The sequence below is a fragment of the Rana temporaria genome, chromosome 2 (genome assembly GCF_905171775.1).
Source record: "Rana temporaria chromosome 2, aRanTem1.1, whole genome shotgun sequence".
Taxonomy (NCBI): domain Eukaryota; kingdom Metazoa; phylum Chordata; class Amphibia; order Anura; family Ranidae; genus Rana; species Rana temporaria.
Window position 1 is genome coordinate 247,880,100 of NC_053490.1, and position 27,913 is coordinate 247,908,012.

A 27,913-nucleotide genomic window follows, 5' to 3' on the forward strand; every position below is an offset into this window, starting at 1 on the left:
AGTGGATGCTAATTATCACACCTGCTATTATCACTGAATCATTGGGACTTGTGTCTCCCTTTATTATATATATTTTTTAGTTATTTTCTATTTATGTTTTGTGATTTATGACACAGTTTTTGCTATAGATCTTCTAGTCCCAGGAGGGACAGTAGGGCTCACACTCTCTCTTTCTTATACAATTGTTTTTTCCAAACAATTTGATTTTTAAACAAATGGTTTTGCATTGATACTCACTTACATACTTTTATACTATTTATGGTTTAGTTGCACTTAATTATAAGGCACCGGGTAGGTACTTTCACAGGGATACACACTTCGGTGTGTTACACCCCTAGAACACCTCTTAGCACTCAAGGACCACTGATTGTGCACGTTAGATAAAACGGGGGGTGCACACTAAATGCATATACCCTCAATGCACTTTCACCTCAGAAATTAACACAGTGCATATATTATTGGGGATCCGTCAGGCACACACACAGGGCCGAGCCTCCAAACGGGCACCTATTTAAGTTTCATTTATTTTGATACATCACTTTTTTGTTCATGCGATTTTGGCACAACATCAATCACTAATAATAGCACCCACAGGAACGCCCATAGTACTGGGGCACCAGACGAGTGCAAGGACCCAGTCAGGTTTTTTCTCCCCCTTTTTTTTTTTTTTTTGTTTCTCCACCCGCCACTCTAGTGGCAGCCATATATATTTTTTGGCACCAGCAAACAGGGTAACAACAATCCATTTGTGGGGGAGGTTCACCATATTGGATCTACCCCTGAACAGGATTACCCAACATCTGTTACTTTGCATAGTAATCGGAACCAATTCAGTGGAATTTTATTTGCAGCGCCATTATCCTATTACCAACACTAGTTAACACTAATCGCATTTTGCGATTACCTAAGGAGGCAGCAGCGAACATATTGAATCCTAAGCGCGGTTAGTTTTTCTCTTTATCTACATTTTATGAATAGATTGACAATAGTTGCAACATTTTAACAATAAGCATGCTTTCTATATACATAACTTTTTCTGAATTAAATCCTTCTTTAAAATTCACTCTCCACCTCAGCAAGTCTCTCGGACTCGCTGCATATGGAATGCAAATATAGCAGCATGCTTTGCGCAAAAGCGTTGGCGAAGGTATGGTCAGTGGTTTGATCCCCTCTTTCACTTGAAGTGAAATAGGAGATTTATGCAAGCAGACATATACCTCTGTGTATTGTGCTAAAACATACTGGGCCAGATCCACAAAGAAGTTACGCTGGCCGCTAGGTGGCGCTTCCGTCGATTTCCGTGTCGAGTATGCAAATTTTACGTCGTTTGCGTGTCGTTCGTGAATAGGGCTTTGCGTAGAATGACATTCACGTCGTAAGCATTGGCGTGTTGCAGGTTAATTTCGAGCATGTGCACTGGGATACCCCCATGGACGGCGCATGCGCCGTTCAGAAAAAACATAATTTACGTCGGGTCAAGTAAAATTAACATAAAACACGCTCACATCTTTTACATTTGAATTCCGCGCCCTCATGCCGGCAGAATTACGCTACGCTGCCGTAACTTCAGAGGCAAGTGCTTTGTGAATACAGCACCTGCCTCTCAAAGCTGCGGCGGCGCAGCGTTAATACGATACGCTACGCCAAACTAAAATTACGATCCGCTACGTGGATCTGGCCCACTATTGGATAAGAGGAATGAATTTAATTCAAATAAAGCACCACACACAGATGAGTACCCTACTCTGTCCCTCTCACCTGCCCACTTTAGCAATGCTCTCCTACTTGGCAGGATCAAAGGACATATATCAATTATTCAACAATCTGTTTGCATTCAGAAGAAAAAACAACTTATACTCTAAATTGGAATTCCAAGACAACAACAAACAAACACATAACATGTAAGCATTTTTCTTCTGAGCAGATGGAAGAGAATTCCCTATACCAACAACTTCCCCTTCTTAAAACCTTGGCTTGTATAGCATAGCTAAAACCCCGTTTTCCCATCTGCACCACAGCAACAACATTAATAAACATACATACAAAAGTACTTACCACTCTCACGATATTTGGACTGGAGACCACTGACTGTACCACCTTACAGTCAGTGTAGCCACACAACAAATAATCTTATCACTTCTATGCGACAGAAAGAAAAGCAAAAGTAGGTTGGGTCACCAAAATATAATCCTCATTTAACCATTTCAGCTCCTTACCAAAAGGACTGTCGTGTACACTTTTCTACAGCGTCCCCAAAACGCTTATAATTATTAGTACCTTCTCAGAGGTACTTTGAGCCTAGGTTCACATTGGAGCGATTTTTCATGCAACCTGAGATAGGTTGCATGACAAATCGTAGCCCATTGACTGCAATGGCACCGTTACCATCGGTGCAACGCGATTTTGCGGCGCCGCACCGAATTGCAAAAGCAGTATCTGCACTACACTTTGCCGACTTCAGGTGCGACCTCAATAGACACTCGTGTATGAAGGCATACATATGTCTATCAAGTAGCACCTGAAATCACGCTGACCTTCTGAAATCGCGCCATCTCAAGTGAAATAGCACAATCTCAAAGGAAAATCAATGTGAACCAGGACCTAAAGGCGGATTTTCCCCAAAAAAATCCCCTATACACCAAGGCATGGTTTGTATCCCTCTTCTACATAAGTTTAGTTCAAGGTGAAATTTAAATCAGAGCTAAGGCAAGAGAAGACAGTCTGTCTAAAAGACAAAAAGATTCCTCTTACCAAAGGTGATTTTTTCCGTCCAACCGCTGCCAACTGTTAAAGGTAATACCGCCACCCAGGTGTACTTCAGGTAAATGCAGGATACATTTCAGTAACCCCCGGAATTCCGTGAGAAATCACAATGAGACACAAGAAAGCATTTAAGTGTTCATTAGATCTCTAAAGTTTATTCTCTCAGAGGGACTTATATACAGAAGAAAGATAGGAGGGGCTGTGTGTTAATGCATATGTCTCTAAAGATTTTACAAACTCAGTATTTTCTTTATCAAGATTTAAACCAGCTGAATTTAGTTTTAACAATGGCTAAAAGATGACTTTGCTTATACAATCAGGCTGTTCCATGAATTTAACCACAATGACTCAGCAGAAGCAGGTTGTGACTCTATGCAAACTGTTAGCTAATGTAAGTATGTCAAAACACATATAGAAAAGTTAATTTCTACTTAAAAATAAAGTCAGTTAATTATACATTCTATTTCAGGGAGTAGTATGGGGGACTGAACAGCACAGTGGGGGGGGGGGGCATGGGGGAGCTGGGGAGCAGTGGGGGGGACTGAACAGCACAGTAGGGGGGAGAGCATATGGTAGCTGGGCAGCAGTGGGGGGACTGGACAGCACAGTGGGGGGAAGCTGGGGAGCAGTGGGGGGACTGGATAGCACAGTGGGGAGGATAGCATGGAGGAGCTGGGGAGCAGTGGGGGGGACTGGACAGCACCGTGGGGGGGAGAGCATGGGGGAGCAGGGGGGGGACTGGACAACACAGTGGGGGGGGGAGAGCATGGGGGAGTTGGGGAGCAGTGGGGGGGACTGAACAGCACAGTAGGGGGGAGAGCATAGGGGGAGCTGGGCAGCAGTGGGGGGACTGGACAGCACAGTGGGGAGAAGCTGGGGAGCAGTGGGGGGACTGGATAGCACAGTGGGGAGAAGAGCATGGAGGAGCTGGGGAGCAGTGGGGGGACTGGACAGCACAGTGGGGGGGGAGCATGGAGGAGCTGGGGAGCAGTGTGGGGGGGGACTAGACAGCACAGTGAGAGGGAGAGCATAGGGGGAGCTGGGGAGCAGTCGGGGGGGGACTGGGCAGCACAGTGAGGGGAGAGCATGGGGGAGCTGGGGAGCATGGGGGAGCTGGGGAGCAGTGGGGGGGGGACTGGACAGCACAGTGGGGAGGAGAGCATGGAGGATCTGGGGAGCAGTGGGGGGGAATTGCACAGCACAGTGGGGGGGAGAGCATGGGGGAGCTGGGGAGCAGTGGGGGGGGACTGGACAGCACAGTGGGAGGGAGAGCATAGGGGGAGCTGGGGAGCAGTGGGGGGACAGGACAGCACAGTGGGGAGGGGAGCTGTGAGCAGTGGGGGGGGACTGGACAGCACAGTTGGGGAGCCAGGGAGCACAAAGATTAGAGAGCACTGGGGGGGGGGACCAGGAAACAGAGGGGGTATGCAGGGAGAACTGGGAGGAACCAGGGAGCACGGGGGCAGTAAAAGAAGTTGTATAACCGGAGCGGTGGATGGATCCCATCCCAGCGCCTTTTGCAGCCTGGCCGACCGCTCAGAGAGAACGTGAATAACAGCTGCACATGGAGGAACTGATCTTTCCATACTCTTTCTGCAGCCAATGAACGCCCGTAGAAGAAGCAGTCATTCAGCGGCTGCAGGAGGAATGTGGAAAGATCAGTTCCTCCATGTGCAGCTGTCCCCGGCCCACCGCTCTTCCTATCCTTACACACAGGGGGCAGTGCGGCCAGACGGCCGGTACTCACATTCTCTCTGTGCGGTCGGCCAGGCTGCAGCAGGCGATGGGATCCATCCATCGGAGCTTCCCCTTCACAGAAAGTCAAAGGGCAGGGAATTGGCAGCTGGCCAGGTGAGCGGCGCGGGCTGAAGGAGCTGTTTGGCTGCTTTGTCTGCCCTATGCCTGCCTGTTGGTCCGTCCAGTTATCGAGCAGAGGCAAATTAGGTGGCGGCGAGGCCCCTGTGAGTGTGAGGCCTTAGGCGGTCGCCTAATTTGCCCAATTAGAGAGCCGCCACTGTTGAGTTTATTATACAATGACAAAGGAAGAGCAATAATACCAATTAACATAGAATATGTCATTACATACTGTTGAGAATTCAATATATCGTAGTTCGACATAGGGAATGAGTAAGTAACTTCAAACATTTCTCAAATAACAACATAAGCTTTGGTTATAAGAAGTAAGACATAGCCTGGTATTTAGTGGCATTAGTTAAGGTTTAAACAATCATGTCTACATAAACAACTTAAACAGTGTGGCCCGGATTCAGATACAATAGTGTATCTATCGGCGGGCGTAACGTATCTCAGATACGTTACGCCGCGGTAAATTAGGGCGCAAGTTCCGTATTCAGAAAGAACTTGCGCCCTAAGTTAAGGCGGCGTAGCGTATGTGGTCCGGCGTAAGCCTGCGGAATTCAAATTCTCCATGCAGTGGGCGTGTTGTATGGTAATGATGGCTGACCCCACGTAAATGAAGTTTTTGGCTAACGGCGCATGCGCCGTCCGAGAACGTATCCCAGTGCACATGCTCCAAATTAAACCGCAAAAGCCAATGCTTTCGACGTGAACATAAATTATGCCCAGCCCTATTCGCGAACGACTTACGCAAACAACGTAATTGACGGAAAATACGACGCTGGCCCGACGTCCATACTTAACATAGGATACCCCTCATATAGCAGGGGTAACTTTACGCCGGAAAAAGCCTAACGTAAACGACGTAAAAAAATGCGCCGGGCGGACGTACGTTTCTGAATCGGCGTATCAACCTAATTTGCATATTCATTGTGTAAATCTACGGAAGCGCCACCTAGCGGCCAGCGTAAATATGCAGCCTAAGAATCCAGGCCTAAAACTGTGAGAAGGGGAGGAAGAATGGGTAACAGATAAACTTATATCTGTTTCAGCTACTTACTTGGCGTCTTTGGGGAATTATTCTTGAATCAAATAGGAATATCAAAATTGTCTCCAACATTAAAATAAGGGTGAACAAACCATTAATTTCAAGCATGTAAGAATATTGTGTAATTATCAGTCTTTATAGAGAACATTTTTCCCTTTATACATTAAAGATTAATATCTATGATGATATCTGTGAGTGTCGGGGGAGTGGGAGAATTACAGTTAAAAGTAATATTTAGTTTAGCGTACAGGATGTGTAAAAAAACAGTCCTGAATAGAGCATATTGCAACATCCCATTGGGTTTCAATAAGCACAATATTTCCAAACATTTCTAAGTGTCATATTAAAGATCCAAGAGGAATCCAATTCTGGGGAATAGAAAAGTATAAGATGCAATGGAGGGGGACCACCAATTATATATATATATATATATACATATATATATATATATATATATATATATATATATATATATATATATATATATATATATATATATTTTTTTTATTATTAACCCAAATGGATCCACAAATTAAAAACACTAGCACCAAAGGATGTATAATATACAGTTTGAAATTAATTTTTAATAATATATTTAGCAATGAGGATGTTTAGAGTGTACTTTTGCAAAATAAATGCTAGATGGTGCTAGTATACACCACAGCATTTTTTTAAAGTTTAATTAATTCATATTATATTAAACATGGGTTATTGAATATGTGTTTTTGTGGGGTTATTTAAAAAAAAATACTATTTTGATAGGCAGTTTTAAAATATGTATAGTATCTAAACATTTTAATAGTAGTATTGATGTACACTGCTTATATAGTAGTATCAAGGTGGCACTTGAGTAACCTTGGTAATAATTCACAAAGGGACTTATAAACCCATCAGATGTTACCCAACCCTGAGCCCCTCTGACATAAACCAGGTGTGACCAGACTGTGTATATTGCAAAGTGAGAACCAAAACGCATGTAAAAGTGAATATAAATGTTTATTAAGATTAGTGATATATAAATACACAAACACCTCCAATACCAAGCAGTGACAATAATTAAACGGTGACCCACAAATAACAAATAACTAAATACAGTAGATGGGTAATACCGTAATCATAAACGTAAGCCAGGCCAGGGTCATACACAGCAGATCAGCAGATGGACAAAGGGATGTTCCAGAAGCACAAACGTTAGCCAGGCCAAGGTCATACACAGTGAGTCAGCAGATGAGGACAGGGAACAAACAAACAGGGAGAGGATGGATAGATCAGACTGCAGGGCAGGGATACAAGGTAACAGGTGGGACCGGATGCAGATCAGGACAGGGAGACAGAATCAGGTACACAGGAAACAGGTTCAGGTTACAGGAACAGGAACAGGAACAGGTTCAGAATCAGAATCCGATAACAGGCTAACAGGTCTGGGCGCAAGGACGATACCAAGGCGATGAGAGCAATCATCAGCCAGGTATTTATGTGAATGCCTGTAATTGGCCCCAAGCAACACCTGAGTACAGGAGTTGCTGTCTGCTCCACACTGCCGGGATACACCCGCTGGTGGACACTGGTACTACGGCCCAAGAATCCAACAGTGCCACCAGCAGGTGAGTCCTCTCACTACAGGTCCTGAGTGTTGGAAGACACCTAGACAAACAGTTGATAATAAAAAGATATTGAGAATGTTGTGGATGCAAAGAAAACCCCTAAATGAAAGAGGAATAAAAACAATGACTGGCAAAAAGAGTCTTTGTATCAATCAACGATCGTTACAAGCAAGTTCTTCAGTGATGAATAGACTGTTGAAAACATAGACGATAACCAACACCACTAGGTAAAAAAGTGGAGGCTTACCAAATGGCAAGCAGTAACCAGCTTGCGGCTGCAAACCCCAGCCAGGGCCTTTTGATGATCCTCGTAGGGGGATGACAAGGGGGTAGATGTTGAAGCTTCCCACTCCAAGAGCCACAAGATCACGGCGTGTCACACACAAAAAGAAGGAACTCAATGGTGAAGTACAGCAGGACCAGTGTGTACAAGTTATTCGTGACTCAAGGGACCACCACCACCAGAACACCCTAATTTTAAAAGGCTTACCAGAACGTAGGCAATATAAACATGTGGCTAAACCCCTAGCCAGGGCCTTTAGGATCCTCTCGCAGTGATATATCCCACAGGTCCTCCGGTAATAAAGGTCAGTGGGTGCATGGAAAAAACGATAATGCCCACATAGTGAAGTATGCAAGTTGAGGGGTTTATTTAAAAAAATAGTACACTTACAGGTTTAAAAGCAGGATAATAGATAGAAGCCGGCCGGCTCTAACAATCGCCCGTCCACACGGAACGAAGAAAACGTCTTGCGCCAGCACGCTACCTTCCCCAAGGGGCACGGGCGACGTGCTGACACCACACATATAAATAGGCTAAAACCAAGCCTCGATCTGAGTCACGGGCTAAGTGACCGCCAAGAAGGCCATGCTGGAACGCATAAATGAAAACAAAACCAGGAAGGGCTTTGACGTAACATAAGCTAGATGGCCATCTTGTGGTAAAATAAGTGAATAACGGTGCAGGTCCAAATGTGTAAGGAACTCATTCAGCTATACCAATTATATACAAATTTATATTAAGGAAGTTTGATCATCTTAAATGAGAAACTATTTGTGATTATTCTCTAATGATCAAGAGAAAAAAGGCACTATAACACTAATAAATAAATATGAAAAATAGTAGTGAAACAAATAGGAAAAAGATGTATAAAAATAAAAAATTGAAAAATATTGTCAAAATTTAGCATGACAATAGCCAAATATTTTATACAAAATGTGAATAGGATGCATTAATTAAATGCAAATAAATAATGCATAAATATAAAATGTAATAAAAAATTGTGCTATGAGTGCACGAGCTCCAAGAAAAAAAATTAAATAGTAATTAATTGAAAATAGTATAAATATATACAAAAAATATGTTGCAATGTGACATAAATCTAGTGGTGTATTGTGAAAGATATACCAAAAATGAATCTAAATAAATAGAATTGTATTATAAAGTGAACATTGATATGGACCAATGAATAGCGGGACCATCTTTGGTCAAATGTGTAAAATATTAAAAATAGGGAGAAAATAGAAAAAATAAAATAAAACTCCCAAAGGTCATCTTGTAGATCACCCCGTCACCCAGATCGAGTTCACAAATGACTGAATAAATCAAACAGAATGATTAGAAAACAATAAGATGTTCTATTTAAGAATTGTCAATAAAGGCATTGACATCAACCTCTATGTTGAGTCCATAGGGAGTGTAACTCTTAATCCTATGGATCCACTGCATTTCAGATTTAGAGATGCTCCTCACTAGTGGACTACCACGCCAATGTGGAGCATATCTATCAATCCCCAAGAAAATAGTTTTTGAGGGGTCCCTGTTATGAACCAAACGGTAATGTTTAGAAACCGAATGGTTCACATAACCGGCTAAGATATTGCTAATGTGTTCATTAAGTCTCACTGAGAGGGCTCTCTTGGTTCTGCCCACATACTGGAGCCCACAAGGGCACTGGAGTAAGTAGACCACCCCTTCGGTCGCACACGTAATAAAAGGTTTGATAGTGTGTTGTTCACCTGTGACCGTGGAGACAAAAAGGTGTGTTCTTCTATGTTCACAACCACTGATGGAACACACCCGGCATTTCCTACACTGATAGAAACCGGTAAATGAATTGAGAAAGGTAGTTTTAATGACCGGTGGCTCGAGAACGTTGGGGGCCAATTTGTGTCTCAAGGCCGAACCCCCCTTAAAAATCACCTGTGGGTTGTCTGGCAAGACAGGGCCCAGAATTGGGTCATTTTTAAGGATGTGCCAATGTTTTTTTAAAAGTTTTTTGACACTAAAATGCTGGGTGGAAAAAGTAGTAACAAAGGGAACAACAGGCATTCTACTGTTGTCACGGGGTTTATTTTTCAACAAATCGATCCTGTCAATACCTTTAACCTCATTTAATGTGGATGTAAGGGTACCCTGGTCATAACCTTTTTCCAAAAATCTGTTCATCAAGATATCAGATTGTACCAAAAAATCTGACTCGTTGGAACAATTGCGTTTAATGCGCAGAAACTGGCTTTTAGGCACAGATTTTAGCCAAGAGTCATGATGGCAACTATCCGTGGGGATGTAAGAGTTTCTATCTGTGCCTTTAAAGAAGGTACTCGTACAGAAACCATCATCCTGGACAAAAATTGTAAGATCTAGAAAATTGATGCTAGATTGACTTGCCTCAAAATTGAGGTGAATGCCTCTCTCGTTGTTGTTGAGAAAAGACATAAAAGATTGAAGCTCCATAAGGGGGCCATCCCATAGGAGGAGGATGTCGTCAATGTACCTGGCCCACAGCTTAAGCTGGGGTTGTCGGCAAACATAGACGACATCCTCCTCCCACATGGCCATAAATAAGTTGGCCAGGCTGGGGGCGTATTTTGCCCCCATAGCCACGCCCCTATCTTGCCGGTAGAATTGGTTTTGAAACCAGAAATAATTTCTAGTCGCAGCAAAATGCAATAACTCAAGTATAAAAAAAATTTGTTCATCAAAAAGACCAGAGTCCCGACGAAGGTAATACTCTACTGCCGCTAAACCTAGATCATGGGGAATCACCGTATAAAGTGATGTAAAGTGACATCACTTTATACGGTGATTCCCCATGATCTAGGTTTAGCGGCAGTAGAGTATTACCTTCGTCGGGACTCTGGTCTTTTTGATGAACAAATTTTTTTTATACTTGAGTTATTGCATTTTGCTGCGACTAGAAATTATTTCTGGTTTCAAAACCAATTCTACCGGCAAGATAGGGGCGTGGCTATGGGGGCAAAATACGCCCCCAGCCTGGCCAACTTATTTATGGCCATGTGGGAGGAGGATGTCGTCTATGTTTGCCGACAACCCCAGCTTAAGCTGTGGGCCAGGTACATTGACGACATCCTCCTCCTATGGGATGGCCCCCTTATGGAGCTTCAATCTTTTATGTCTTTTCTCAACAACAACGAGAGAGGCATTCACCTCAATTTTGAGGCAAGTCAATCTAGCATCAATTTTCTAGATCTTACAATTTTTGTCCAGGATGATGGTTTCTGTACGAGTACCTTCTTTAAAGGCACAGATAGAAACTCTTACATCCCCACGGATAGTTGCCATCATGACTCTTGGCTAAAATCTGTGCCTAAAAGCCAGTTTCTGCGCATTAAACGCAATTGTTCCAACGAGTCAGATTTTTTGGTACAATCTGATATCTTGATGAACAGATTTTTGGAAAAAGGTTATGACCAGGGTACCCTTACATCCACATTAAATGAGGTTAAAGGTATTGACAGGATCGATTTGTTGAAAAATAAACCCCGTGACAACAGTAGAATGCCTGTTGTTCCCTTTGTTACTACTTTTTCCACCCAGCATTTTAGTGTCAAAAAACTTTTAAAAAAACATTGGCACATCCTTAAAAATGACCCAATTCTGGGCCCTGTCTTGCCAGACAACCCACAGGTGATTTTTAAGGGGGGTTCGGCCTTGAGACACAAATTGGCCCCCAACGTTCTCGAGCCACCGGTCATTAAAACTACCTTTCTCAATTCATTTACCGGTTTCTATCAGTGTAGGAAATGCCGGGTGTGTTCCATCAGTGGTTGTGAACATAGAAGAACACACCTTTTTGTCTCCACGGTCACAGGTGAACAACACACTATCAAACCTTTTATTACGTGTGCGACCGAAGGGGTGGTCTACTTACTCCAGTGCCCTTGTGGGCTCCAGTATGTGGGCAGAACCAAGAGAGCCCTCTCAGTGAGACTTAATGAACACATTAGCAATATCTTAGCCGGTTATGTGAACCATTCGGTTTCTAATCATTACCGTTTGGTTCATAACAGGGACCCCTCAAAAACTATTTTCTTGGGGATTGATAGATATGCTCCACATTGGCGTGGTAGTCCACTAGTGAGGAGCATCTCTAAATCTGAAATGCAGTGGATCCATAGGATTAAGAGTTACACTCCCTATGGACTCAACATAGAGGTTGATGTCAATGCCTTTATTGACAATTCTTAAATAGAACATCTTATTGTTTTCTAATCATTCTGTTTGATTTATTCAGTCATTTGTGAACTCGATCTGGGTGACGGGGTGATCTACAAGATGACCTTTGGGAGTTTTATTTTATTTTTTCTATTTTCTCCCTATTTTTAATATTTTACACATTTGACCAAAGATGGTCCCGCTATTCATTGGTCCATATCAATGTTCACTTTATAATACAATTCTATTTATTTAGATTCATTTTTGGTATATCTTTCACAATACACCACTAGATTTATGTCACATTGCAACATATTTTTTGTATATATTTATACTATTTTCAATTAATTACTATTTAATTTTTTTTCTTGGAGCTCGTGCACTCATAGCACAATTTTTTATTACATTTTATATTTATGCATTATTTATTTGCATTTAATTAATGCATCCTATTCACATTTTGTATAAAATATTTGGCTATTGTCATGCTAAATTTTGACAATATTTTTCAATTTTTTATTTTTATACATCTTTTTCCTATTTGTTTCACTACTATTTTTCATATTTATTTATTAGTGTTATAGTGCCTTTTTTCTCTTGATCATTAGAGAATAATCACAAATAGTTTCTCATTTAAGATGATCAAACTTCCTTAATATAAATTTGTATATAATTGGTATAGCTGAATGAGTTCCTTACACATTTGGACCTGCACCGTTATTCACTTATTTTACCACAAGATGGCCATCTAGCTTATGTTACGTCAAAGCCCTTCCTGGTTTTGTTTTCATTTATGCGTTCCAGCATGGCCTTCTTGGCGGTCACTTAGCCCGTGACTCAGATCGAGGCTTGGTTTTAGCCTATTTATATGTGTGGTGTCAGCACGTCGCCCGTGCCCCTTGGGGAAGGTAGCGTGCTGACGCAAGACGTTTTCTTCGTTCCGTGTGGACGGGCGATTGTTAGAGCCGGCCGGCTTCTATCTATTATCCTGCTTTTAAACCTGTAAGTGTACTATTTTTTTAAATAAACCCCTCAACTTGCATACTTCACTATGTGGGCATTATCGTTTTTTCCATGCACCCACTGACCTTTATTACCGGAGGACCTGTGGGATATATCACTGCGAGAGGATCCTAAAGGCCCTGGCTAGGGGTTTAGCCACATGTTTATATTGCCTACGTTCTGGTAAGCCTTTTAAAATTAGGGTGTTCTGGTGGTGGTGGTCCCTTGAGTCACGAATAACTTGTACACACTGGTCCTGCTGTACTTCACCATTGAGTTCCTTCTTTTTGTGTGTGACACGCCGTGATCTTGTGGCTCTTGGAGTGGGAAGCTTCAACATCTACCCCCTTGTCATCCCCCTACGAGGATCATCAAAAGGCCCTGGCTGGGGTTTGCAGCCGCAAGCTGGTTACTGCTTGCCATTTGGTAAGCCTCCACTTTTTTACCTAGTGGTGTTGGTTATCGTCTATGTTTTCAACAGTCTATTCATCACTGAAGAACTTGCTTGTAACGATCGTTGATTGATACAAAGACTCTTTTTGCCAGTCATTGTTTTTATTCCTCTTTCATTTAGGGGTTTTCTTTGCATCCACAACATTCTCAATATCTTTTTATTATCAACTGTTTGTCTAGTTTAGTTTTTATTAATAACGCAACATTCTCCCTGTTTCTTATGTGATTTGTGTTTGTATGACACTGTTATGTTGCAGCTTAGCTAGTCAATTTAAATGTTAAAGCGCGGTATTTTTCTTTTTCTGTTGGAAGACACCTGCTGGTGGACACTGATACTGCAATCCATGAGACCGACAGCGCCACCAGTGAGTGAACTCTTACCTGACACCCTCATAAAGTCACGTGATAACATGTAGGGCTGGGCTGGGTGACATTACCACATTGTTCCAGGAAGTAACCGGTATACACCGGGAGACAGTTTTTAATGCTATTGAAGGGTGGATTGATGTTTAACATGTGCTTTACCTATGTACCCCGATGTTTGGTGCACATTGACATGTGAGTGTAATGTTTTCATATTTTGAAAAGGTGATACAGATGAGGAAAGGTGAATGACAGAATTTGACCCTTAGGAGGAAATACCCAGTTTGGCCTATATAACAAACACGTTGATATATTAAGGTGAGAGAACAGCCTGGGTGGAGAGTGACCACAAGGTGGTTGACAGAGGATTTTGTTATGAATTTTATAAACAGAAGGGACCTTTATGCAAGGATATTCATTTGCCAGCATGTTTTTTTCATATATTTAGAAAAGGAGTACAGTGGTGAATGGATATTTGAGAATCTATTATTTTGCACAATATCATTTTTAGGCGTATATTAAACACAAGAGGATGCCATTTAATTTGTAAAAGGTTTCAATTTGTAGCACTGCATTATTCATTGAGTGTAATAGTGATTTCAATTTACTGTTGGGAATCATGTGTGACAGCAATGACTACATTTGGTCAGTAACATCACCCACTATTTCTTCCACTATTTCTTGTGGTAATATTGCAGCTGGGAATAAGTTATTTAGCATTGGGAGTGCAGAATTTACAGATGGGGCAATGAGTTATCATGATTGGTATTGGCTACCTTGCTGGATGACTTAATTGATTGTTGAATGCATCATTGGGCACCATGAATGATGTTGGATAAAATTATGGGACATTAATAAGCTTAACCACCTCAGCCTCAGACCATTTGGGTGGTCAAAGACCAAGCGATTCGGCACTGCATCATTTTAACTGACAATTGCGCAGTCGTGCAACGTGGCTCCCAAACAAAATTGACATCCTTTTTTCCCCACAAATAGAGCTTTCTTTTGGTGGTATTTGATCACCTCTGCGGTTTTTATTTTTTGCGCTATAAAAAAAATAGAGCGTCAATTTTGGAAAAAAAAACAATATTTTTAACTTACAATAGATATTTTTTTTCCCCTCAGTTTAGTCCGATACCTTTTTTCTTCTACATATTTTTAGTAAAAAAAAATCACAATAAGCGTGTATTGATTGATTTTCACAAAAGTTATAGCGTTTACAAAATAGTTGATCGTTTTATGGCATTTTTATAAATTTTAACACATTTTTGGGACCATTGTCATTTTCACAGCGATCAGTGCTATACAAATGCACTGGTTACTGTGAAAATTACACTGGAAGTGAAGGGGTTAACCACTAGGTGGCACTGTAGGGGTTAATTGTTCCCTGCATAGTGTTTCTTACTGTAGGGGGAATGGGCTCTGTGTCACATGACACTGATCTCTTCTCCGAGCACACGGAGCCGAGATCAGTGTCATTCTCACTAGGCAGAGCAAGGAGATGCTTGTTTACATAAGCATCTCCCCACTCTATACCTCCGTGAGACGATCACGGGGTCTCCCGCGGCGATCGAGCCTGCAAGACCCGAGGTCCAACTCACGGGAAAGGCGGCAGGGTTGTGAGCGCGCTGACGGCGGCGCGCTCGCGACCACACAGCAGGCATTTAAAGGGCCACATACAGGTACGTGATTATGCCTGTCCATGCTATTCTGCCAATGTATTTATACAGTGGGCGTTCCTTAAGCGGTTAAAGAAGAAAACAAATGTCATTTTGTTATAGATCTTCTTTAATTTTAAAAGCCAGTAAGTATGCATTTGTGTTGTATTGTATTAAAAGATTTCAAGCTCTGCAGCTATAATGAATTGTCGGGTCCCGGCAATACAGATCAAAATGCGTGGGGTCCCCCTAAATTTCATTACCAGGCCTTTCAGGTCTGGTATGGATATTAAGGGGAACCCTACACCAAATAAAAAAAAATGGAGTGGGGTTCCCCCCAAAAATCTACACCAGACCCTTATCTGAACATGCAACCTGGCAGGCCGCAGGAAAAGAGGGGGGGGATGAGAGAGCGCCCCCCTCCAGAACTGTACCAGGCCACATGCCCTCAACATGGGGAGCATGTCTCCATGTTGATGGGGACAAGGGCCTCATCCCCACAACCCTTGCTCGGTGGTTGTGAGGGGTCTGCGGGCGGGGGCTTATTGGAATCTGCAAGGGGAACTCTAGATCCCGCTTCCCTATGTGAATTGGTAAGGGGTACCCCTACCATTTCACACAAAAAAGTGTGAACATTTTAAAAATGACAGGAGACGGCTTGGGACAAGTCCTTTATTAAAAAAAATTATATTAATTCCAGCGATGTAATCCAGTCTCGATGTCCAGCGATGATCCGCTCTCCAGAAAGGAATAACGCACTATCCTGCCTCGACCGGAGGCACCCGGCTAAATGACACGCAAGCTGTTTGACAGCTCTTTTATAACCGAGGGCAGGGCCACCCGTGATATGAATGGGCGACCCCGCCCCTCTGACACAACAGGGTTTTTTCCGTGATGCGTCAGAGGGGGCGGGATCACACGTCACAGGTGAGGCCACCTGTGACATGTGACAGAGGGTGGGGCCACCCGTGACGTGTGACCCTCGCTGGAGAGCATCGCTGGAGAATAGATCATCACTGGACATCGAGAATGGATTACAACGCTGGACATCGAGACTGGATTACATCGCTGGAATCGTTTTTTTTCTTTTTTTATAAAGGATTTGTCCCAAGCTGTCTCCTGTCGTTTTTAACATTTTCAATTTTTTTTTGTGAAATGGTAGGGGTACAATGTACCCCTTACCAATTCACATAGGGGGCCAGGATCTAGAGTTCTCCTTTGTTAAAGGGGGCTACCAGATTACGATAACCCCCCCGCCCCGCAGACCCCCACAACTACCGGCAAGGGTTGTGGGGATGAGGCCTTTGTCTCCATGTTGAGGGCATCTGGCCTGGTATGGTTCAGGAGGGGGGGTGCTCTCTCGCCTCCCCTCTTTTTCTGCGGCCTGCCAGTTTGCATGCTCGGATAAGGGTCCGGTATAGATTTTTGGGGGAACCCCACAACATTTTTTTTTAAATTATGGCGCAGGGTTCCCTTTAATATCCATACCAGACCTGAAGGGCCTGGTAATGGAATTTAGGGGGACCCCCGACAATTCATTATAGCCGTGAGTAGTTTTAAATGACTTTTTTTCCTTTAGAAATGTCATTTTGTGCAGAGACTGTTATAAACACAGGACACATGCGCTACTTTACAGGCATACTATAGACACCCCCCAGGTATGAAATTTAAAGGATTTTTTCACTTTTATTGTTTCACTTTAAACATTATTAAAATCACTGCTCCTGGAAAAACTGACGTTTTTAAAACTTTTTTGCATTGATACATGTCCCCTGAGGCAGGACGTAGGTCCCCAAACACTTTTTCTGAAATTAACTTGCATATTAACCTTTAAAAATTTTTGCCTGTTCGCATGTTCTGCTACGAACCGAACCGGGGGCCATTCATTGAAACCACAGATCATCAGATGAAACACAGCAGTTACAAAAAGGGTATACACAGGGTAAAACAAAACACATTCTCTGGAAAGCCTCAAAAAATACATGTAAACAACAACCAAACAGTCCTAATAATCTTTGCACAGACTTTGAGTCACTGTTCAGAAACATGTCTCTAGTGGTCGAAGAGAAGAAATTGTGTGCTTCATAGTTTGCTCCATAGTTTGCAGAGGTTTTTTTCTTTTTGCTTCTCATAAGCAGTATTGTTTGGAAATAGATCCATTTTATTTTATGTTGGCTCCTTCACCTGTTACATCAAAGTACCTTTGCAGCATACTTGCAGCAAACTTCATCTAATTAAATAATTTAAAGCCTTTGGGGTATGACTACGTACAGATAAAAGTCAATTGCTGGGGACACAGAAAATTACATTCCCAGCTCCGTTCATTAAATTATTAATTGGATGCCTTTCCAGGTTCTCATGGTGAGACAAGATAGCAATGATGTCATGTCTACTTGAACCCTTGAAAACATTATAGGAACAAATGCTGCGAGGCTGAACAGCATTTAAATGGAACACAAAATTGCAAAACTATATTGAATATCTCTGTCACAAAAAAAAAAAACACTTGTAGAATTAATTTCCCTAATGTTATTAAACAACATACTATACTCATAGGCGTGCGCACATAGGGTGTAAGGTGTGCCTGGGCACAGCCTAATCACCCTGTACTATGCAGATTCCCCCTGCTGCCTGGCTGCAGAGAAAGGGACTGGGGAATCTCTGTCATCAGTCCCTTTCTCTGTCTCAAAAGTTTGACGTCAGGGTTCTGTTTAGACCACTGAAATTTCACCAAAGCCCCCAAACAGGGCTCATAAAAAATATATATATATATATATATATATATATAAAAATAAATAAAATTGTAAAAAAATAATAATAATAATAATAATAATAATAATACAAATAAAGATAAACTACTGACACCGATCTCTGCCCTGCTGACAAAGCTCTACTGACTTGCCCACTGCCATATACGATATATTACACACGCATGTGTGTTTGAGCTTTAGCGTGCACATCCTAATGCAATAGGCTGCGCACACCTATGACTATACTGTTTGTGCTATTCCATCAAATAGCATTGTTATAAGGATAAAAAATGTGCAATCCACTAATATTATTGTCTAGTGTTTGTTCTAGTGTCATCGTTCTTGTAGTGGCACGTGTATGCACTAAATATGTATTGAATTTATATATATCTATATTTCATAAATAGTATATATTTTTTCTTATGTGCAGCTGTGCTATAAGCCAGCAGTAATCGATGCTCAGTAGGCCACACAGATATATAAGAATATGTACTTTGGTTTAATTAAGAACAAAGCTCTTTTCCTGGAGCACAACATGTCAGCTTACTTATGGTCAGCTCCTTCCCATGGCCCCTTAGGACCACCTCATTCAAATACATAGAGTTAGAGGTTTCCTTCTCCACTTTGTTCTTATTTTGTCCTTGCTCCAGAACTCTGTATTAGACCAAAAAAATGTTCCCTATCCTCCTATCCTGGTTCAGCCTCTACAGATTGGAAGACTCCCCAACTGTAGTTAAATCCTCCAGAGTCTGGGGTTCTGCATGTGGCCTAAATATAGGTGCCACTCTAACAAATCTCAGTGTGTTGCTGCCAGTTGAATCTAAATATCTGTGGTCTGTCACTTAGAGGTTTCCTGGGTTTGCCTTTTCTCCCACCAGTTCACTTCTCTGTTATGGTGTCAGTTGGGTTCCCATCATCAGATGTCACTTCCAAAAAAAATAGAAGTCAGGCTTCTGTGGCGATGTTAATGCTGGGAGGCAGTGTGGCTTACTGGAACAGGTCCTGCCTTCCTATTGAGGCAGATATTTTAAAGGACTATTGGAGGGGACTGAAGGTCTGAAGGTTGTCAGTTGGGGGGACTGACCATGTTCAGCTATTCACCGGTAGGGGTATGTCAAACAGCAGCATTTTTAGGATATTACCTTTTGGATATGAAAGAACCGGCAGAGTTGTATTCCATATTTTATTATAGCAGTGAAGCAGGTTTTTGACTGTTAAGAGAATCCTTCCCAGACTCTGAAGAAATTGATGAACTATCTATCCAATCCGAATAAGGTGTAACCAACTTTTATGGTGATGTTTGAGATCAGGGAAATGATTGAGGACAAATGGCGAAGCCTGACAAGACTGCACATTTTTTTATTCATTTCACCCGGAGGGTTCAAAAGGTGTGAGGTAATGCACTTAAAGTGGTTGTAAAGGTAAAAGTTTTTTTTTTTTTCCTTAATTCATTCTACTCATTACCTGTGTGTAGGTGTGCAGCTCTCCCCCCCAGCCCCCCCCCCCCTTATATGTATCTAAGCCCATTATCAATCAGGCATTGTGTTGGAAAGCAGCGTCTCTCTCTGCTCTATCTCTCCCCATAAGGCAAGTTGAAAGCATTGGGAGGAATTGTGATGAGAACAAGGGGTGGGGCGAGGCCAAGCTGCACTGTCTATGTTAATAGACGCTGACACCATGGCACAGGATCGAGCCTGCAGGAGTGCCACAATAGATAGCTTCCTATGCTGACACACTTAAAAGAGGGTGAGCCATGAGTGCAGGTTGGGGACTCGAGAAGGAGAAATGGGGCTGCTCTGTGCAAACCTATTGCACAGAGCAGGTAAGAGTGACATATTTATTATTATTTTTTTTTTTTTTATTAAGTGTACAATTACTTTAAGGTTGATATGGCATTGCAAAGGCTGGCATGACATGTCATATTGCCCTTAGATAACTATGACTTTTAGGAATGTGATGGATAGAAGATTGGATGTGGGATTTATAATGTCAATTTACATAGCAGCAGGCTGTGCCTGTAAGCCAGCGGTGGCCTTGAAATCTGTGGTCAGAGACTTTGGGTGCTGTTCAGTGAATCAACAGGAAATTTGGAGGGGCAATCAGGAGCATTGACATTGGAGGAGCTGAAGTCAATGGCTAATTTTCTTGCAGAGCAATGAACCGAGTTCAGTTGTCTGCTAGAAATATTATACTATTGGCGTTGATCAAAGTAGTCTTATTGCTGAAACAATGGATGGCAAATTCCACTTTGCGTTAGGGACTCTGCTCTGTGCCTTATATAAAAAAAAGTCCTAATTGGCAAGACCTTTGAACGGGCTGTAAATTGGGTCACATGTGGAAAGTCAAGATTGATTTCACAGGAGAGAAGAAGAAAGCAAAAGCCCTTTTGCTCAAGGATGAGATCCAGGAAGCATTTTTCTGTTAAAGTTGAAGAACTTGTGTGCCTTCCATTTTATCTCAATTTACCCCCACAAACCTTCTCAAAACTTTTCCTGGTGTGGTGGCCTTCCTTCAGTTGCACAGTTCAAGGACATCCATAAGGGCCTCAGTTTGAAGGTTTGATGGTTGAGAACATTATCAGAAAAGTTTTTAATGACTACAGAACACACCTCACTGTATTGTGGTGATGGGGAGGGGGGAAGTGGTCTGTAGTATTAACACATCTACTGCCCTGGGGTTACAATGTTGCTTTTCCTTGAATACGCTAGAAAAAGTGAGCCACCACATCTAAGTAAGTGGCAGTGTATTAAAATTATGCGACTGGGCTAACACACACCTAAAACTCACTTACATGATTATATATTCATCTGATACAGTTATATATTAGGCAGTGCTATAAACCATGGTGTTCTGAATGTACAGATAAATAAGTGGCATAAAAAAAATGTGATTTTCAGGTATAGAAAAAAGTTTCCAACTTGTAAACTGCACAATTAATTAAATTATTATTAAATCTTCACAATTTATAATTGCATTTACATTTGCAGAAATGCATACTGCAGGCCAAGTTATCTTTTTTTTTTTTTTTGGGGGGGGGGGCTTTATAATATTTTAGATGATATTTTTGACAAAAAAAACACCTTATTTTAAATTGCAATAAAGGAATCTAACTACATCCATTCTATTTAATTATAAACATAGTTTTATTTAGCCCCAAGGATATAAAATAATTTAGTGTCAGAATAATTGCTTCCTAATCAGCAGTCTATGCTGTTCCCAGAAAGACTCTTGTATATCTCTCCTCAGGAGGCAATTAACAACATATCAGTAACAGAAGCAGTTAATAGAAGATGGTGTGTAACACCTTAATTCCATTCAGTTGGAAATAATATTTAGAAACAATGTTTTGAATGCTGTTTGAAACCAAGTAAAACATTTTCCCTTGATATGTCCAGATCCCTGATTGGTATAAGAATCATGCTATGACTGGAGTTCAAGAAAAGAGTTTTACATCAAGTTTAATTGTGTTATAGTGCAGATGAGGACAAATATACTATTGGAAAATAACACACCAGTGCAGGATCATTGACCAAATGTACTATATGACTTCAATTATATTCTCCTAACCTGTAGACTGTTTACTAGTGTTGAGCGGAATACGCCATATTCGATTTCGCGATATATCACGAATATATAGACGAATATTCGTGAAATATTTGTTAAAATCGAATATTCGTGATATTTTATCAAAAAAAAAATTTTGCGAAATTTCGCTAATGCGAATGTGAAATTGATTGCGAAATTCTCGTCCTCGCATGCGCGCTAAGAACACGCGAGAACGGAGATCATTTCCTGGATCTTTGCCAGTCGATTTTCGGATCGCTATTTTGTGTTGCCCAGCTAAGCGAAGATGGTGGGGAGTAACTTTTCATCCAGTGAGGAAAAACTGCTGATTAGTGTAAGTAATTTCACCACTGTTATTTCATTATCTTTAACTGCATTTTAGACTAGTTTAAAAGTTAGGATATAAGATCAGATATTAGTATTTCCCAAACAGTGTGTCTCCAGCTGTTGCAAAACTACAACTCCCAGCATGCCTGGACAGCTTGCTGATGTGGGGGGGGGTAAACTTTATTGGGGGGGGGGAAATGTGAGAAAGGAGTGTTTTTTGTTTTTTTAGCAAGACAGGCACGCAGACAAAGACGCAGACAAAGACGTAGACAGCTACTAAACTAGAATAAAACTACTACACCTAAAACTTTTTTTTTTTTTTTTTTTACACGGACAAAGACGTAGACTACGACACGGACAGCTACTAAACAGGAACTAAAATACTACAGCTAAAACTTTTTTTTATATATTTTTTTACACGGACAAAGACGTAGACTACGACATGGACAGCTACCAAACAGGAACTAAAATACTACAGCTAAAACTTTTTTTGGGTTTTTTTATTTTTTTTTTAGACTGAAGGACGCAGACAAGGACGAGGACTACAAATACTAAACTAATATGCACTAAACACTAAGGCCCCATACACACCATAGAATCTATCCGCAGATAAATCCCATCAAATGGGTTTCTGCGGATAGATTCTATGGTGTGTACACTCCGTCGGATATTTTTCCGCGGATAAATCTCCCCTGAGATGGATTTCCAGCAGATGGATATTTGCTGACATGCTCAACAAATCCATCTGCTGGAATCCATTCCAACGGATGGATCCGCTCGTCTGTACAGACTTACCGGATCCATCCGTCCAAAGGGATTCCCCGCACGCGTCGTAATGATTTGACGCATGCGTGGAATTCCTTATATGACAGCGTCGCACCCGTCGCCGCGTCATAATAGCGGCGACGGCGCGACACGTCATCGGCAGAGGATTTCAGCACGGATTTCAATGCGATGGTGTGTACACGCCATCGCATAGAAATCTTCTGAAATCCTCGAGAGGATTTATCCGCGGATACGGTCCGCTGGACCGTATCTGCGGATAAATCCTCTCGTGTGTATGGGGCCTAACTCTACTTACACAAACTTATATGACTAAACTAAAGCTAATTTTTTTTTTTTTTTTTTTTTTTTTTTTTTTTTTTACACTGACTGACAAGGACAAAGACGAGAACTACAAATAATAAACTAATATGCACTAAACACTAACTCTACTTACACAAACTTATATGACTAAACTAAAGCTATTTTTTTTTTTTATACACAAAACACAGAGACTAAACACACACTAAACTAAGCTACCTTAAAGAAATGTACACTTACACTAACTGCACAGAAATCTATCTAACACTAAGCTACACTAACCTGGACAAAACAACACAAATCTGAGCTTTTAGAAAAGCTGTTGGGTCTTTTGCTTTGAAAAAAGCAGTTGGTTATAGAAGCAGGAAACTCAGAACTGAAACTACTATAGGAAGCACAATGCTCTAAGCTCTAAGATCGCAATACACTGGAAAAACGCACAGAAACACTCCACTCTCTCTAGCCACCTTGTGAATCTGCACTGAAATACTGCTGGGAGTGATCTTATATACTGGTCGTGCAGGCAGGTTCCTATTGGTTGCTATGGAGGTTGCTAACCTCTGACAACTGTGGTAGGAGAACTCTGATTGGCTCTGATGCAAAAGAAGGGCGGAGAAAGTATTCGCGAATATTCGTAATACGAATATTTTCTAAAGCGAATATTTGTCAACATAAAAGGATCGCCTCAGCTACTCGGCCCAGTGTCTCTAATCATACCAGCAATGCTTTTAGACGTCGATGGAGATCACTAGGATGTGATCTGTTTTAAAAATAAATTTGAAAAAATACGAATATTCGTAATAGCGAATTTTGACCGCGATATTCGAGTTATTCGCGAATACTCGAATATGCAATATTCGTAACGAATATTCGCAATACGAATATTCTTGAGCAACACTACTGTTTACACAATGTAACAGTAAGGCTGAACTGGTTTATTTTTGAATTCTGCCTTTATAAAATATCAGTAATTATAATATTCTGACATATATAGCTGTCTCAAATAATATAGTTTACTGGTTAGGTGTTATAGCTCGTTGCTTCACTTTTTGCAAGCCTCTGTTTCATCTTTGTATGTGTGGGTTTCGCCCAGGTGTTTTGTGTTTCTCTTATAACCTATAAATATGCTGGTAGGGTAAATGCCTTTCATCCAAAGTTGTCCTTAACCACTTAAGGACCGCCTCCTGCACATTTACGTCAGCAGAATGGCACGGCTGGGCACAGGCACGTACCTGTACGTCCCCTTTAAGTGCCCAGCCGTGGTCCGAAGCTCCGTGACCTCAGCCGCGGGACCCGTGGACCCGATAGCCGCCGGTTTCCCCGTGATCGGTCACAGGAGCTGAAGAACGGGGAGAGGTGTGTGTGTGTGTAAACACACCTTCCCTGTTCTTCACAGTGGCAATGTCACTGATCGTCTGTTCCCTGATATAGGGAAAAGCGATCAGTGATGTGACACGTCCAGCACCGCCCCCCTACAGTTAGAAACACATATGAGGTCACACATAAACCCTACAGCGCCCCCTAGTGGTTAACTCCTAAACTGCAATTGTAATTTTCACAGTAATCAGTGCATTTTTGTAGCATTTTTTGCTGTGAAAATGACAATGGTCCCAAAAATGTGTCAAAATTGTCCAAAGTGTCCGCCATAATGTCGCAGTCATGAAAAAAATCGCTGATCGCCGCCATTAGTAGTAAACAAAAAAAAATATTAATAAAAATGCCATAAAACTATCCCCTATTTTGTAAACGCTATACATTTTGCTCAAACCAAACGTTAAACGCTTATTGTGATTTTTTTTTTTACCAAAAATATGTATAAGAATACGTATCGGCCTAAACTGAGAAAAAAAAGTTATTTTTTATATCTTTTTTGGGGGTATTTATTATAGCAAAAAGTAAAAAATATTTTGGGTTGTAAAGACAAAAATATTTTCCTCTTAAATTAAAGTCTAAGGCCCCATACACACGAGAGGATTTATCCGCAGATACGGTCCAGCGGACCGTTTCCACGGATAAATCCTCTCAAAGATATCCGCTGATTTCGATGGGATGGAGTGTACACACCATCCCATTGAAATCCGCGCGGAAATCCTCTGCCGATGACGTGTCGCGCCGTCGCCGCGATTATGACGCGGCGACGGGCGCGACGCTGTCATATAAGGAATTCCACGCATGCGTCAAATCATTACGACGCGTGCGGGGAATCCCTTTGGACGAATGGATCCGGTAAGTCTGTACAGACGAGCGGATCCATCCGTTGGAATGGATTCCAGCAGATGGATATGTTGTGCAGCACAACAAATATTCGATCTGCTGGAATCCATCCCAGAGGAGATTTCTCCGCGGAAACAGATCCGCTGGCGTGTACACACCATAGAATCTATCCGCAGAAACCCATTTGCTGGGATTTATCTGCGGATGGATTCTATCGTGTGTACGGGGCCTGACAGTAGCTGATAAAGTAAAAAGTAATGTTTTGCATTATAACTAGTTGGATACCTGTTGAAATCGTGCTGTTTTATTCATTTAAAAGTTTTATTCAAGATAAATGTAGTGTACAACAAGAAATCATAGTACATATACATAATGAATGAATGAGAAACTTATATAGCGCGACACATGCGAACTTAATCGCCTCTGGGCGCTTGATAATGGCCCATGAAAGGGTATACAAACATATAAGAGGTGTCAGTTATGCACAGAACGCAGCTGTGTGTAGTATAAGTTGCATATAGTCCAGTTTTGACATTCTCATATATAAAGTTTAAGTATTCAACAGTGTGTAAAAGATTTTATTTTGGGTCATCAAAATTCAAATTGCTGTTATAAGATTAGAATTAGAGTTAAGTATAAAGTATGAAGAGGGGGGTAGAAGAGAGAGAATGGAGTGGGTTGGGAGTACAGAGGGATAGTGACTGAGATATTCATTGGTATAGTATCACAATCTAGTACATTGTGTGTGGTCAAGTTTTTGTGTATGCTGTGAGGCGGGCATATTCATCAGAAAATTTTAATAAAAACCAGGGAGACCACATCTTGTGGAATTGGTCTATAGTATCATTGGCTTGCGCCACCGTGTCTTCCATATCGCATATCTCTGCTACTTTGAGTAGCCAGGTCTTGATGGTGGGTACGGATGGGGTCTTCCAGTACAGTGGGACCAGGGACTTGACTGAGGTCAGCAAGTGTCTGGACAGAGAGCGTTTGTAGCTTTTAATTGAGAAGCTGTTTATATTAAGAAGGCAGCATGCGGCATCTAAAGATAGGTTTATATCCGTCATAAGATTAACTATCCTGATGACTTCTAGCCAGTAAGGAGTTATCAGTGGGCATTGCCACCATATATGATAAAGTGTGCCTACCTCTACTTTACAGCGCCAACATCGGTCTGAAGATCCGGGGTACCATCTGCTCAGTTTAACCGGGGTTGCGTACCAGTGGGTCAGCATTTTATAAGATGTCTCCTGCATCCGAGTGCTGAGAGAACATTTGTGCTCCAGTATGCATGCCCTGCTCCACTGTCTGTTTGTGATGGGTATTCCCAGCTCCTCCTCCCAACGTTCCCTGAACTTGTCTTCCCCGCCTTGGGCTGGATATTGGGACCAGGTGTACGCAAGTGATGTGGCCTTCTGAGTCGGTTCCCCTTTCAAACATATCTCCTCCATGTCAGTTAATTGTCTTGTAAAAAGTCCTCTAAGCTTTGGGTTGTTAACATAGCTGCGGATCTGGAAATACGTCCATAAGGGAAGATTAGGGTATGAGATGTCTGACTTTAGAACAGTGAAATCCTTCATCTGGCTATTTGAGAAGCATTGGGAGGTCAGAAGTGGGGTGTCCAGCAGTGGTGCCTGGAGGGGGCCGCGACCAATTCCCGGGGGGAAGTTGGGATTATCCCTCAGGGGGGTCAGTGGGCCTAGCTGTGAAGAAAAGTTTGGGTTTTTGGTAAGTTTACGGAAAATTCTCAGGGTGACACTGACCAGCGGGTGGTTTTTTAATGCCGTTGGGCAGCCTGCCCAAGGGATCCAGGGTAGGAATTTTAGTGGAGTTGTGCTGAGAGAGCTTTCTAAGAAGACCCAGTCCTTTTCTGTCTCATGGCAGTGCCAGTCTACAATTCTGGCGATATGTGAGGCATAATAGTAGCGTCTATAATCTGGTAGACCCATCCCACCCTCTGCTTTGTTCTTTGTGAGTAGGTGAAATCTAATTCGGGGGCGTTTGTGTGCCCATACAAAGTTAAGTTGAAGGGATTGTAGCTTTTTGAAGAAACTATCGGGAATATTCAGGGGGAGTGTCCTAAGTAGGTACAGGAGTCTGGGCAGAACAGACATCTTGCAGATGGCTGCCTTGCCAAACCACGAAAAATGGCGTGGGTGCCACTTTGCTAGGTCATTTTCTATGGTCCTGAGTATAGGCATGAAGTTCATCTCAACCATCCGGGAGATTTGTGATGTGAGCTTAACTCCTAGATATTTGAGGGCCGAAGACACCCAAGTAAAGGGGCTGTGTTCCTGTATCGTTTTTAGCTTAGTTTGAGGAACCAAGATGTTTAACGCCTCCGACTTCGTGTAGTTGATTTTCATATTGGATAGATATCCAAAAAATGAAAATTCCGTCATGAGTTGGGGGATGGACTTTGTCGGGTGGGTCAAAAAAAACAAAAGGTCATCAGCATAGGCTGCTAATTTAAATTCCCTGTCCTCTACCTGGAAGCCAGCTATTTCTTGATTCATCATTATTCTTCGAATAAATGGCTCTAGTGTCAAGATAAATAGGAGGGGCGATAGGGGGCAGCCTTGCCTGGTGCCATTGGTAATATGTATGGTCTCTGATAACGAGCCGTTTATTCTTATTTGAGCCAATGGGTTTTGGTATAAGGCAGAGATCCATGCCATCATATGCTCTCCAATGCCTGCAGGTCTCCATCATGAAGTCCCAAGCTACTCGATCGAAGGCCTTCTCTGCGTCAGTTGACAGGAGAATGC